This window comes from Actinia tenebrosa, unplaced genomic scaffold, assembly GCF_029948245.1.
Source record: "Actinia tenebrosa isolate PJP-AT-01 unplaced genomic scaffold, QUT_ActTen_1.0 PGA_scaffold8__29_contigs__length_14323225, whole genome shotgun sequence".
NCBI lineage: Eukaryota > Metazoa > Cnidaria > Anthozoa > Actiniaria > Actiniidae > Actinia > Actinia tenebrosa.
Genome location: NW_028292585.1, coordinates 12,904,085 through 12,913,381, shown reverse-complemented (window position 1 = coordinate 12,913,381; position 9,297 = coordinate 12,904,085). Strand labels below are relative to the sequence as shown.

Below are 9,297 nucleotides of genomic sequence, written 5' to 3'. Positions count from 1 at the left end.
CTAAACATTTATTCAGAGTTTTTGTATTTTGTATTTTCTTTTTCGATTTTCTCTATGAAAACCATTCGTACGGACTTGTCAAGGGCGTTGCTTGGGCTGCCTGTACACTGCTTTACTATCCTGCATTGGAAGTGTTCTTGGCTGGTTCTGATGAAGGCGCGGCGAAGATTGAAGCCAATCCTTGGCGTCCCCGACCAGAAAAAGCAAGGAACGCCTGATTCAGGATAGTGCTTTCATAAACAATTGAAAACGATAATTGTTCTCATGGGCCTAAAAGTCCACATGCAATCGTCTGCTGAATTTTTCATTCACCCTAAAAATCCCTTAAAATCGAAGAAGACTTGGAAAGAAGGCGTCTTGCAAAGAAACATAGGTCCGTATCGAAAATACAAGATGGTGGAGCGTTCTGTCAACTGAGCTCAATCTTTCCAAGCGTTCAGAGGTAAATGTATCACCTACAAGCATCTTCCTACCTCTTGTACTTTGATCCAGTGCCAGGCATTGATTGATTCAGGAGTGGTATGAAAAGCATTACAACAAGAAGGTGGAAATGACTTCATCTGTAAAGAAAGTGAAAGAAGACTAGATCATGAACATTGCATGCAAATCAGCTTTCGTTTGTTTTATTCCACAAACCCAGAAATCAAGCAACTGAATTCCATAAGGGACAGGTCATTATTTGTCGTCTACATTGGGGTGGGAGGAATTTTGTTGCAACATCTTAAAGTAAGGTTAAATGACTCCCCCCTCCCCCCCTAAGAGGCACTACATTTTTATGACCATACTTTTAGTTGTTTCTAAGTGGTTATTCTCAATATTTAACTGCTCTCCCCAAGAGGCACCATATATCTTTATGATTCCCCTTATTAGTGGTGACTACTGAGTGATTCCCCCCTTTGATTCCTGTCAATATTTACCTGATCCACCCAAGAGGCACAATATATGTTTATGATCCCCTCTTATTAGTGGTGACTACTGAGTGATATCCCCTTTGATTCCTGTCAATATTTACCTGATCCACCAAAGAGGCACAATATATGTTTATGATCCCCTCTTATTAGTGGTGACTACTGAGTGATATTCCCTTTGATTCCTGTCAATATTGACCTGATCCCCCCAACTGACATTATTTACTTAAAGATATTAATACCTTTCAAGATTAGTAAGCAAAAAGCACTGAAAATGCAGCATGGAACATGGAACATCGAACATGCAACAAAACCTTCATCAACCATTTTTGAAGTAGCTGTATACTGTAAAGTGTGCATATATTAAACAAATGGCAAAGGTTAACAATAAAGATATTGAAGTTCTATTATCATAGATTTACCTGCTCATCGTCTGGTTGAAGTTGTACCGCGAATACAATCGATACAACGACAAAAGAGATCGTTATGACCATCAGAATCCATCGCACCACTTTATGACCAATAACCTTTTCGTAAAAAGGCCCCCCTATAAAGTTAGCGATAACAAGTGTAGCATCTCTTCGTTTCTCCTTATCTTGCTGTTGGACAAGCTCGGTTTCCTTATTTTCATCACTGTTGCTCACTCTGTTGGTCCTACATGCGAAGCATGGCCACTTCCAGTCTTTCCAGTAGAGTTCATAAGTGATGATAACAGTTGGAAAGAATAGAATGACAGAAACATAGTTCACCATGACTATGAGTGCCGAGAAGACACCAAAGCTCGACACAGCGAGTAACGGAGAGAAAACGTTGGTCAAAAATGCGACGAATGTGGTGAAGGATGTGATGAACATAGCACCAGCGGCGTGCTTGTATGTGTACGAGAAGCGCTGAAGAAGGTTTGGGAATCCTTTTTCCTTGGATGCTCTCCAAGTGTCATAAAAGACAAAAACGTCATCAGCTCCGATACCCAAGATGATGAACACCGAGAGAACGTGAAAGATCCCGACATAGCAAAAGTCTAAAAGGATACGGTAAACGATGTTAGCTCCGAAGAATGAAGAAAAAATACTGAACACGCCCCAACCAGTTATCCAGAGCGACTGCGTTTGTAAGATCATGAAGAGGAATATGAAAACGACACTTCCACAGACGAGAAGTAAGTCCCAGATAACTTGCTTTTGGACTGAACTCAACATCAGCGTCTGCAAGAGATAGTGAATCTTGAGAGGACCAACTCCATTTGTGTATGCATCATCCAAGATGAGACCAAATGCATCCTCAGCAAGTGTCTGGGCCTTTTCGTATCCCCCGGGGTATGCTGTAAAAAAGATTGACCTAGTGATCGGAGAAGTGAATTCACTGGAGCTGTTCTTGAAGTCCTTCCCAAGATGGTAGCTCATCGAGGATGTCATCAACACGTTGGCTGCTTTAAGAACTTGCGGAATTTGCTGAAAGTGCGGGTCAAAGAAAATCGGATTGATATGTCGATAGGTACCGTCAAAAAACCGTATCACCGAAATGGGAAGCGAGCACCGCTTATTTTCATCCATTAAACACAATTCCTTTTGATATATTGAATTATTATAGAGCTTTCTTTCGAAAACCTGAATAGTTTCTAGAGCTTCCTTGGTAAAAATGTTGTTGCTATTTTTATTCTCATAGAATACTTCCAGGTCTTCATGCCTTGTGGTCCTTATTCCTTGCTTGTCATTTGGGTTTTTGAAAATCCATGTCATTCTGGAGTCACTTGCAGCAAACTTCCACGCGTCTCCTTGAAGTTTGACATCTTCGCTTTCAAGCTGCATTGGAAGTTGCATGAAGTCAACGGGCAAGATGTCGTAACCAGAAAAGTTTAGAAGACCAGTTAATAAGATAGCCATGATGTGACAACCTAGGGTTAAAGCTGTCGAATTCGAAACAATAAACAAATACTTTTAATAATAGTCCAAAAAATAAAACATTCTAATTTTTTTTCTCTATTGAAACTGGATATTTAATAACAACGGGTTGGCTCAGTTGGTTGAGCATCAGACTTTTGTGCGGGAGGTCGTTGTTCGAGTCCCGGACAGACCAACACTCAGATTCTTCAAATAACTGAGGATAAAGTGCTGCCTTCGTAATTCAATCTACGAGTGGTTAGACTTCGAAGTGGCTTGTATTACCACTTTAAATGGCGGTCCTGTCTCTCCACGCTTCATGATTACTAACCAATATCGGAGGGACGTAAGAGAATCACTGAGGACGTAGAGAAACCCTGGCAGTGACCACCCTCAGTGCCTGCATTTCATACTAACCATCTCTCATGTTTCTAGCTACAAGACTGGATTACTCAAGACCATGCTTAACAGAGATTATCGCTTGTCTTCAACTTCAAACTTAGTTTTTGACGAATGCGAACAACTCAAGCGCATTTTTAAAAAGATTAAATATCCAGGAGTTCTCATTGACAAAATCGTCACTAATTTTGTCAATTCTGTGGTTGGACAGTCAAGTGACCAGAACACACAACATCACGAAAAAACTGTCCGAATTATTCTGCCTTTTATAAAGATCAGAAACCGACGAATGTGGTCCGTAAACAACTTAAAGACCTTAGTATGAAAATTGGAAATGTTGATTTTCATCCAGTATTTACAAGTGTGAAGATCGAGAATCACTAAAAGTACTGCGAAAGCAAACCGGATGCTGTTAGCAACCAATGTCTAGTTTATCTTTTCAAGTGTGATCTGTGCGATACAGATTATATTGGCTACACAGCACGGCATTTAAATCAACGCGTGGAAGAACATAAATCTGAACTATCAGCAATTGGACGCCACATGAAAATTGGACATAGCCTTACAAAACCGGACATAAAACAATCTTTTAAGATCATCAAAAGGTGTAAAGGAAAATTTGACTGTTTACTTTACGAGATGCCGTTCATCCGTGACCGCCTTCCAACCCTTAACACACAATCTGACTCAATTAGATCAAAAGTCTTTGTTTGACTTTGTTAATTTGTGAATCGTGACAGTACCCATTGTATGTTAAACATTTAAATAGTGAGATGAAACTTTGATTATTAAACCTTGATAATGGAGCCAAGATGACTCCGAAACTTCGGATTTTTGCGTTAATTTTCATTTTAAATACATATATTTTTTTAAAAAAAGTAACAGTTTTCCAAGGCAAATGGATACTATTCATGTCGTTCTAATTTCTGTTTTTTAAGTGCGAAGTATTACTTTGACATTTCAACTTTAGTTTTCAAGTCGCAAGCCCGGTATTTTGTTAAGGCAAGTCCAAGAAAAGTTGTCTTGTATTAACGTGTCTGTCGCAAAATTGACTCGTCCTTTTGTAAATCGAGTCAAGATTTTCAAACTATGTTGAAGGACAAATTTAGATTATTTACGGACTAAGGTACAAAATAGGTACGTTGAACATGTTTTTACGAAGATCTTAAGTATAAGGCCATACTTTGTCCAAATTATCCATGATACTATAATAACGCGGCTAAGTTCAGCGTTTTTCCACGTTCGAGTTATATTTTTGCCCTGATTCTCTAAATACAAAACTCAGTTTTAATCTAGGTGAACATGCAATTTAATATAAATGACAATCGAAGAAGCTTAAACAGTTATTTCTTGACTTGACGTATTAGAATTTTCATTCGTGGACTTTTACTTACCAAATAAGAGTTTGGGTCGCTTCAATACGAGCCTGCAGTAAGCAATTTCCAGAACCATCGCGTCTACTTGTTTCAAAGGAAAAATACTTGAAAACTTTCGATGATATCTTAGTTAATCATTCCAGAGAAAATGAGAAAGAAATTGCTGTAGTAGGAAGATCAGGCAACCAAATCTTAGCAACCAAATCCTTGCGCGATTGTATTCTACCAAATACAATAAAGTGTGTGCAATCATGTGACTCAAAATCCCTTGAGGTATGATTAACAATGAAACAGCCGCCATCTTGGTTGATCTAACAAGAGAAGTTAATGAGGAATGCTTTGCTATCGTCAACCAAGATGGTGGTTATGACATAACATGCGCATTCTCTATAAAATTTTAATTCCTCTTTTATTTAACATAGGTATAACAATTACTCATTAACTTATCTAGTTCAATACTTTTTAAAATCATATCAACAAGCTAAAACTCTGAAAAGAAAAATGATTTGAGCTACTGGCCTTTCGTTTTCTCGCCATTTTTTTCCCTGCAAGAAAAGCTATCGCGTAGTAAGAAAAATCTTTTCTCTTCTTTCCCTTCTTTTTATAAACCCAAATATGGATGTTTTACTCCTAAGCCTATCCCAATTTGGAGGCATAACACTAACGTACTAATAAATCACTCATGATTGTAAGCTGCACGGCTGCTAATAGCGCCTTAATATGCAGCCCGTAAAGTCCTCCACTGCAATGTAAAGCGCATTAAGACAATGTGATAATGCGCTATATAAGAACCCCATTATTATTATTATTATTATTAAGCTGTTGAGCTTTTAAATAAGCTATAGTACGTTTTCCTTTGTCTTTCCATTGTGCTCATCAAGCCTTTTAAGTGTCAAAATTTACTCCGTAACTCGTTTATTGTATTCGCCTTTAATAATAATAATAATAATAATAATAATAATAATAATAAATTACATTTATAAAGCGCAGATTAGCACAAGATGTTCATCTGCGCTGAATACAGAAACAATACACAATAACTAGAAACATAAAAGCTAAGTTAATCAATGGGAATTGCAAAAACAACTAAATAAAGGCTTTTCTATAAAAATATGTCTTTAAGTGTTCTTTAAAAGAAGGTAATGATGTAATATGCCTAATACTAGATGGTAAAGTGTTCCATTCTACTGGCGCAGCGTATGAAAAAGTCCTACCACCAAGAGTAGGTCGAAGTTTAGTCGGTGGAGGTGCTAATAAAAGCTCATTATTGGACCTAAGATTATAACCAGACTGCTTTTTGATAGAAATTAAATCAGATAAGTAACTAGGAGCGAGACCATGAATAGCCTTAAAAGCGAAAATAAGTATCTTAAAACGTATTCTAAATCTCACTGGTAGCCAGTGGAGATCAGCCAAGACAGGAGTAATATGCGAAAAGCGTGGAGTTAAAGACACTAAACGAGCGGCAGCATTCTGTATGCGTTGCAGTTTAGCTACTTGATAAGCAGGTAGCCCATAGTATAAGCTATTACAGTAATCTATGTGGCAAGTTATAAAAGCATTGACTAGAGTGGCGCAAGAATCAGGAGATAGGAATTTCCTGATCTTCCTAATGTTATATAGATAATAAAAAGAAGATTTGCATATGCTTGCTATCTGCTTGTCTAAAGATAAGTTAGTGTCAAAGATAGTTCCAAGATTCCTGACAGAAGATTAGGGCTTGATTGAAGAATTGCCAACAGTGAGCTGCTCAATTGATTGCTTGGACAGTTGCTGTCGCGTGCCAATGATCATGAACTCTGTCTTCCCATCATTCATTTTCAATTTGCTGCATGTCATCCATCGTTGAATATCTCTGATGCAGTTCGTTATAGTATCCGTAGCTTCAGTTTGGCTGTCCATGTGTCCTGGCTTGAACGAGAGGTAAAGTTGGCTATCATCCGCATAAGCATGAGCTTTTACCGAGTGTTTGCTTAGAATCTTGAACAGGTCACTGGCGTAGATGATAAAGAGAAGAGGCCCTAAACAGCTTCCTTGAGGCACACCGCTTGTGATGCTGACCTTTTTAGATACACATCCGTTGATAGAGACACGTTGGTTTCGGTCAGAGAGGTACTCCTTGAACCACAATAGAGCAGGTTCTGAAATGCCCAGGTTAGATTTGAGGCGAGCTATAAGAATATCGTGGTCGATAGTATCGAACGCAGCACTCAGGTCAAGGAATACTAGCAATGTTACATTCTGGTTGTTCATATCAAGCAGGATGTCATTAAACACTTTCAGCAATGAGGTCTCCGTGCTGTGATCTTTGCGATATGCTGACTGCAATGTTGGATAAAGATTATTACTGGTCATGTGCTTATGAAGTTGTTGAAATACTGCCTTTTCAGTCGTACTTCTTGAACACTTTTTAGTCGCAAAATCAACATTTAGTTGGTTTATTCTTTAATTTTAGGGACCATGAATCATATCTGCATTCAGCTTCCTCGACCTCTTTTCCTCAACCTCGGATAAAGCATTTTTGTTCTTAGTTGAACAATTTTTGTTATAAAATAAATTAAATAGTACGCACGCTGTGATTGGTTGATAGCCATGTTTGCATGAGGGTATGTAAACACAGTTTTGACGTCACAACTTTCTTGTTTTCCCGGTACAAGTTCAAAAATTCACAGTTTCTTTCGAGGAAAAAAACGTCCCCAAAAGTGTATTTTGAAGACGAAGTTCCAAATTTTGACTTGTGTCAGGGCCTCAGGCATAACCCTATGGTCTCATGCAGGTCTTTCTGATCGTAATATCATGACAATCTCTCGTTGGTCACCGCAAAGAGAATTCCCTCAGGAGCTACAACACACGTCCTTCGTCAGGACAGCTTCGGTTGTTCAGCGACGTGCTTTCTCATGATTTAAATGCACCGCCCGATAAGGAATACAAGTATTTCAAGGAAACAGTCAGCAGCTTCAAACTTTTTCCAGCGATAGCTCTTCAGCTCCACAAAATATCTTCACGAAGCGAGACGAAACAATCGACTTCGCTGCCATGTTTTCTCGCTGTCAAATTGAGCAAAACCACTTTTCTTGCAAAACCGAGAATTCCAGTCACAGTGACACTCAGTTATCTACTTTTGATCACTTTCGTAAAGATAATCAATTCTGAAATCTTTTATTAAGATTTCTATTCAATCTTTGGACATTTCTTTGTATTTGTTTTAAAGTTTTAGAATGATAAATGTTGAAAATAGCTAGCGATTCTTTCTCGCTTCACATTTGCCTCCTTGGCGTTTATTACACGAAATTTGATTGGCTAACGATCAAAGTTCGTGATGTATGGAGAATTTGTATTTTGATATGAGAATCAAATTCAAATAAAGATTTATTTTCTTGCAAGTGGTAATGTTTTCCCTTAGTATTTATTTTATAAAAGCAATAGAAAACTTTTTTCTCTGTGTTTACATAGCCTGATAGCAACACTCGGGGGGTTGGGAGAATTCGAGACAGTTATGCAAACCCTCGACTACGTCTCGGGTTTGCATAACTGTCTCGAATTCTCCCAACCTCCCCTCGTGTTGCTATCAGGCTATGTAAACACGGAAAAAGTTTTCAATTGCTTAATTATGAAAAGTCCTACAGTAATGTGACAATCATCATTTACCCCACAAACGTGGCAAAACTTATATACTGAAAGGCATATTTGTGTGAAACCTCACTGTTATAAAAGGGAATTTTGAGGATCTTCATTTATATCTTCCCTTTGTATGACCTGTATTTTGACTCTGTTAGTGGTTTATTTTCTCAAGAGTACTATCACATTGTACAGGTGATGATGGTAATCATCCGCTGCCATGTGTTAACCTGTTTTATTTATCGCAATTCTCTCTTTGGGCCATGCAAAGTCCCACTTCTGGACTCTCTTTTTGAAAAAGACACTATGATACAGAATAACTCATTGCTGAAGAGAGACATGCTGTACAGACGCACAAAAAAACACAAGAAAAATGATCTTTTATTGGAAGTGAAGAGCAAAGAATCGTGCCAAATATTGCAAGAAGAAAGTAGTATACAGAATGTGGGTTTCGCGTAGAGCGGATCAGGGCGGATCAGGGCGGATCAGGGCGGATCCCGAATCTGCCCTTCTTATGACGTCACACCATTCGTAGTGACGTTATATGTCGTAGGAACCAATCAGTAGCCATTTCGGTATTCATGGGAACTGCACAGCTATCTCCTAGACCCCTCTCCCGTTTCCAATCAGGTCATTTCAATTTTTTAGATTTATGACGTCATAGGTCGTAAGAACCAATCAGCAACGATTTCGGTATAGAGGACTAGTGAGCAGGGGAATTTTGTCTGCGCATGCGTACGATTTTTGTTTTTCTTCGCGCGCGAGCTTCCTGTGGTAAGCGGGAAACTTTAAATTTGTAAACAAAGATGGCGCATTTTCACTTGCGAAAACTTTAATCATTTCCCTTTTTCTGCTATCTTCTGTTTCTTGTACAAGAAAATTCTCAGAGAAAAAATGCATTGTCTATAAACGTCAATGTGAAGAAAAGATAAATTCTACCAGAAGTGCTCCAGAAAAATCCTCCAGAAGTGTTTTTCCTTACCTGGAAACGAATGATGGCGTCACTAACGGCTATAGATTGTGCCTCGTCACGCGTTTTCAATCAGCTAAAAATGTAGCTTCCCGAATTTTTAGAAAGTTTATTTCAGAACATTTTGGTTCCCCACCAGTGAATAA

General features: G+C 38.4%; 1 pseudogene; it reads left to right on the top strand.

Moving 5' to 3' along the window:
• Positions 1–3,144: 3,144 nt before the first annotated feature.
• Positions 3,145–4,018, top strand: LOC116299330 (uncharacterized; annotated as a pseudogene).
• The last annotated feature ends 5,279 nt before the right edge of the window (positions 4,019–9,297 follow it).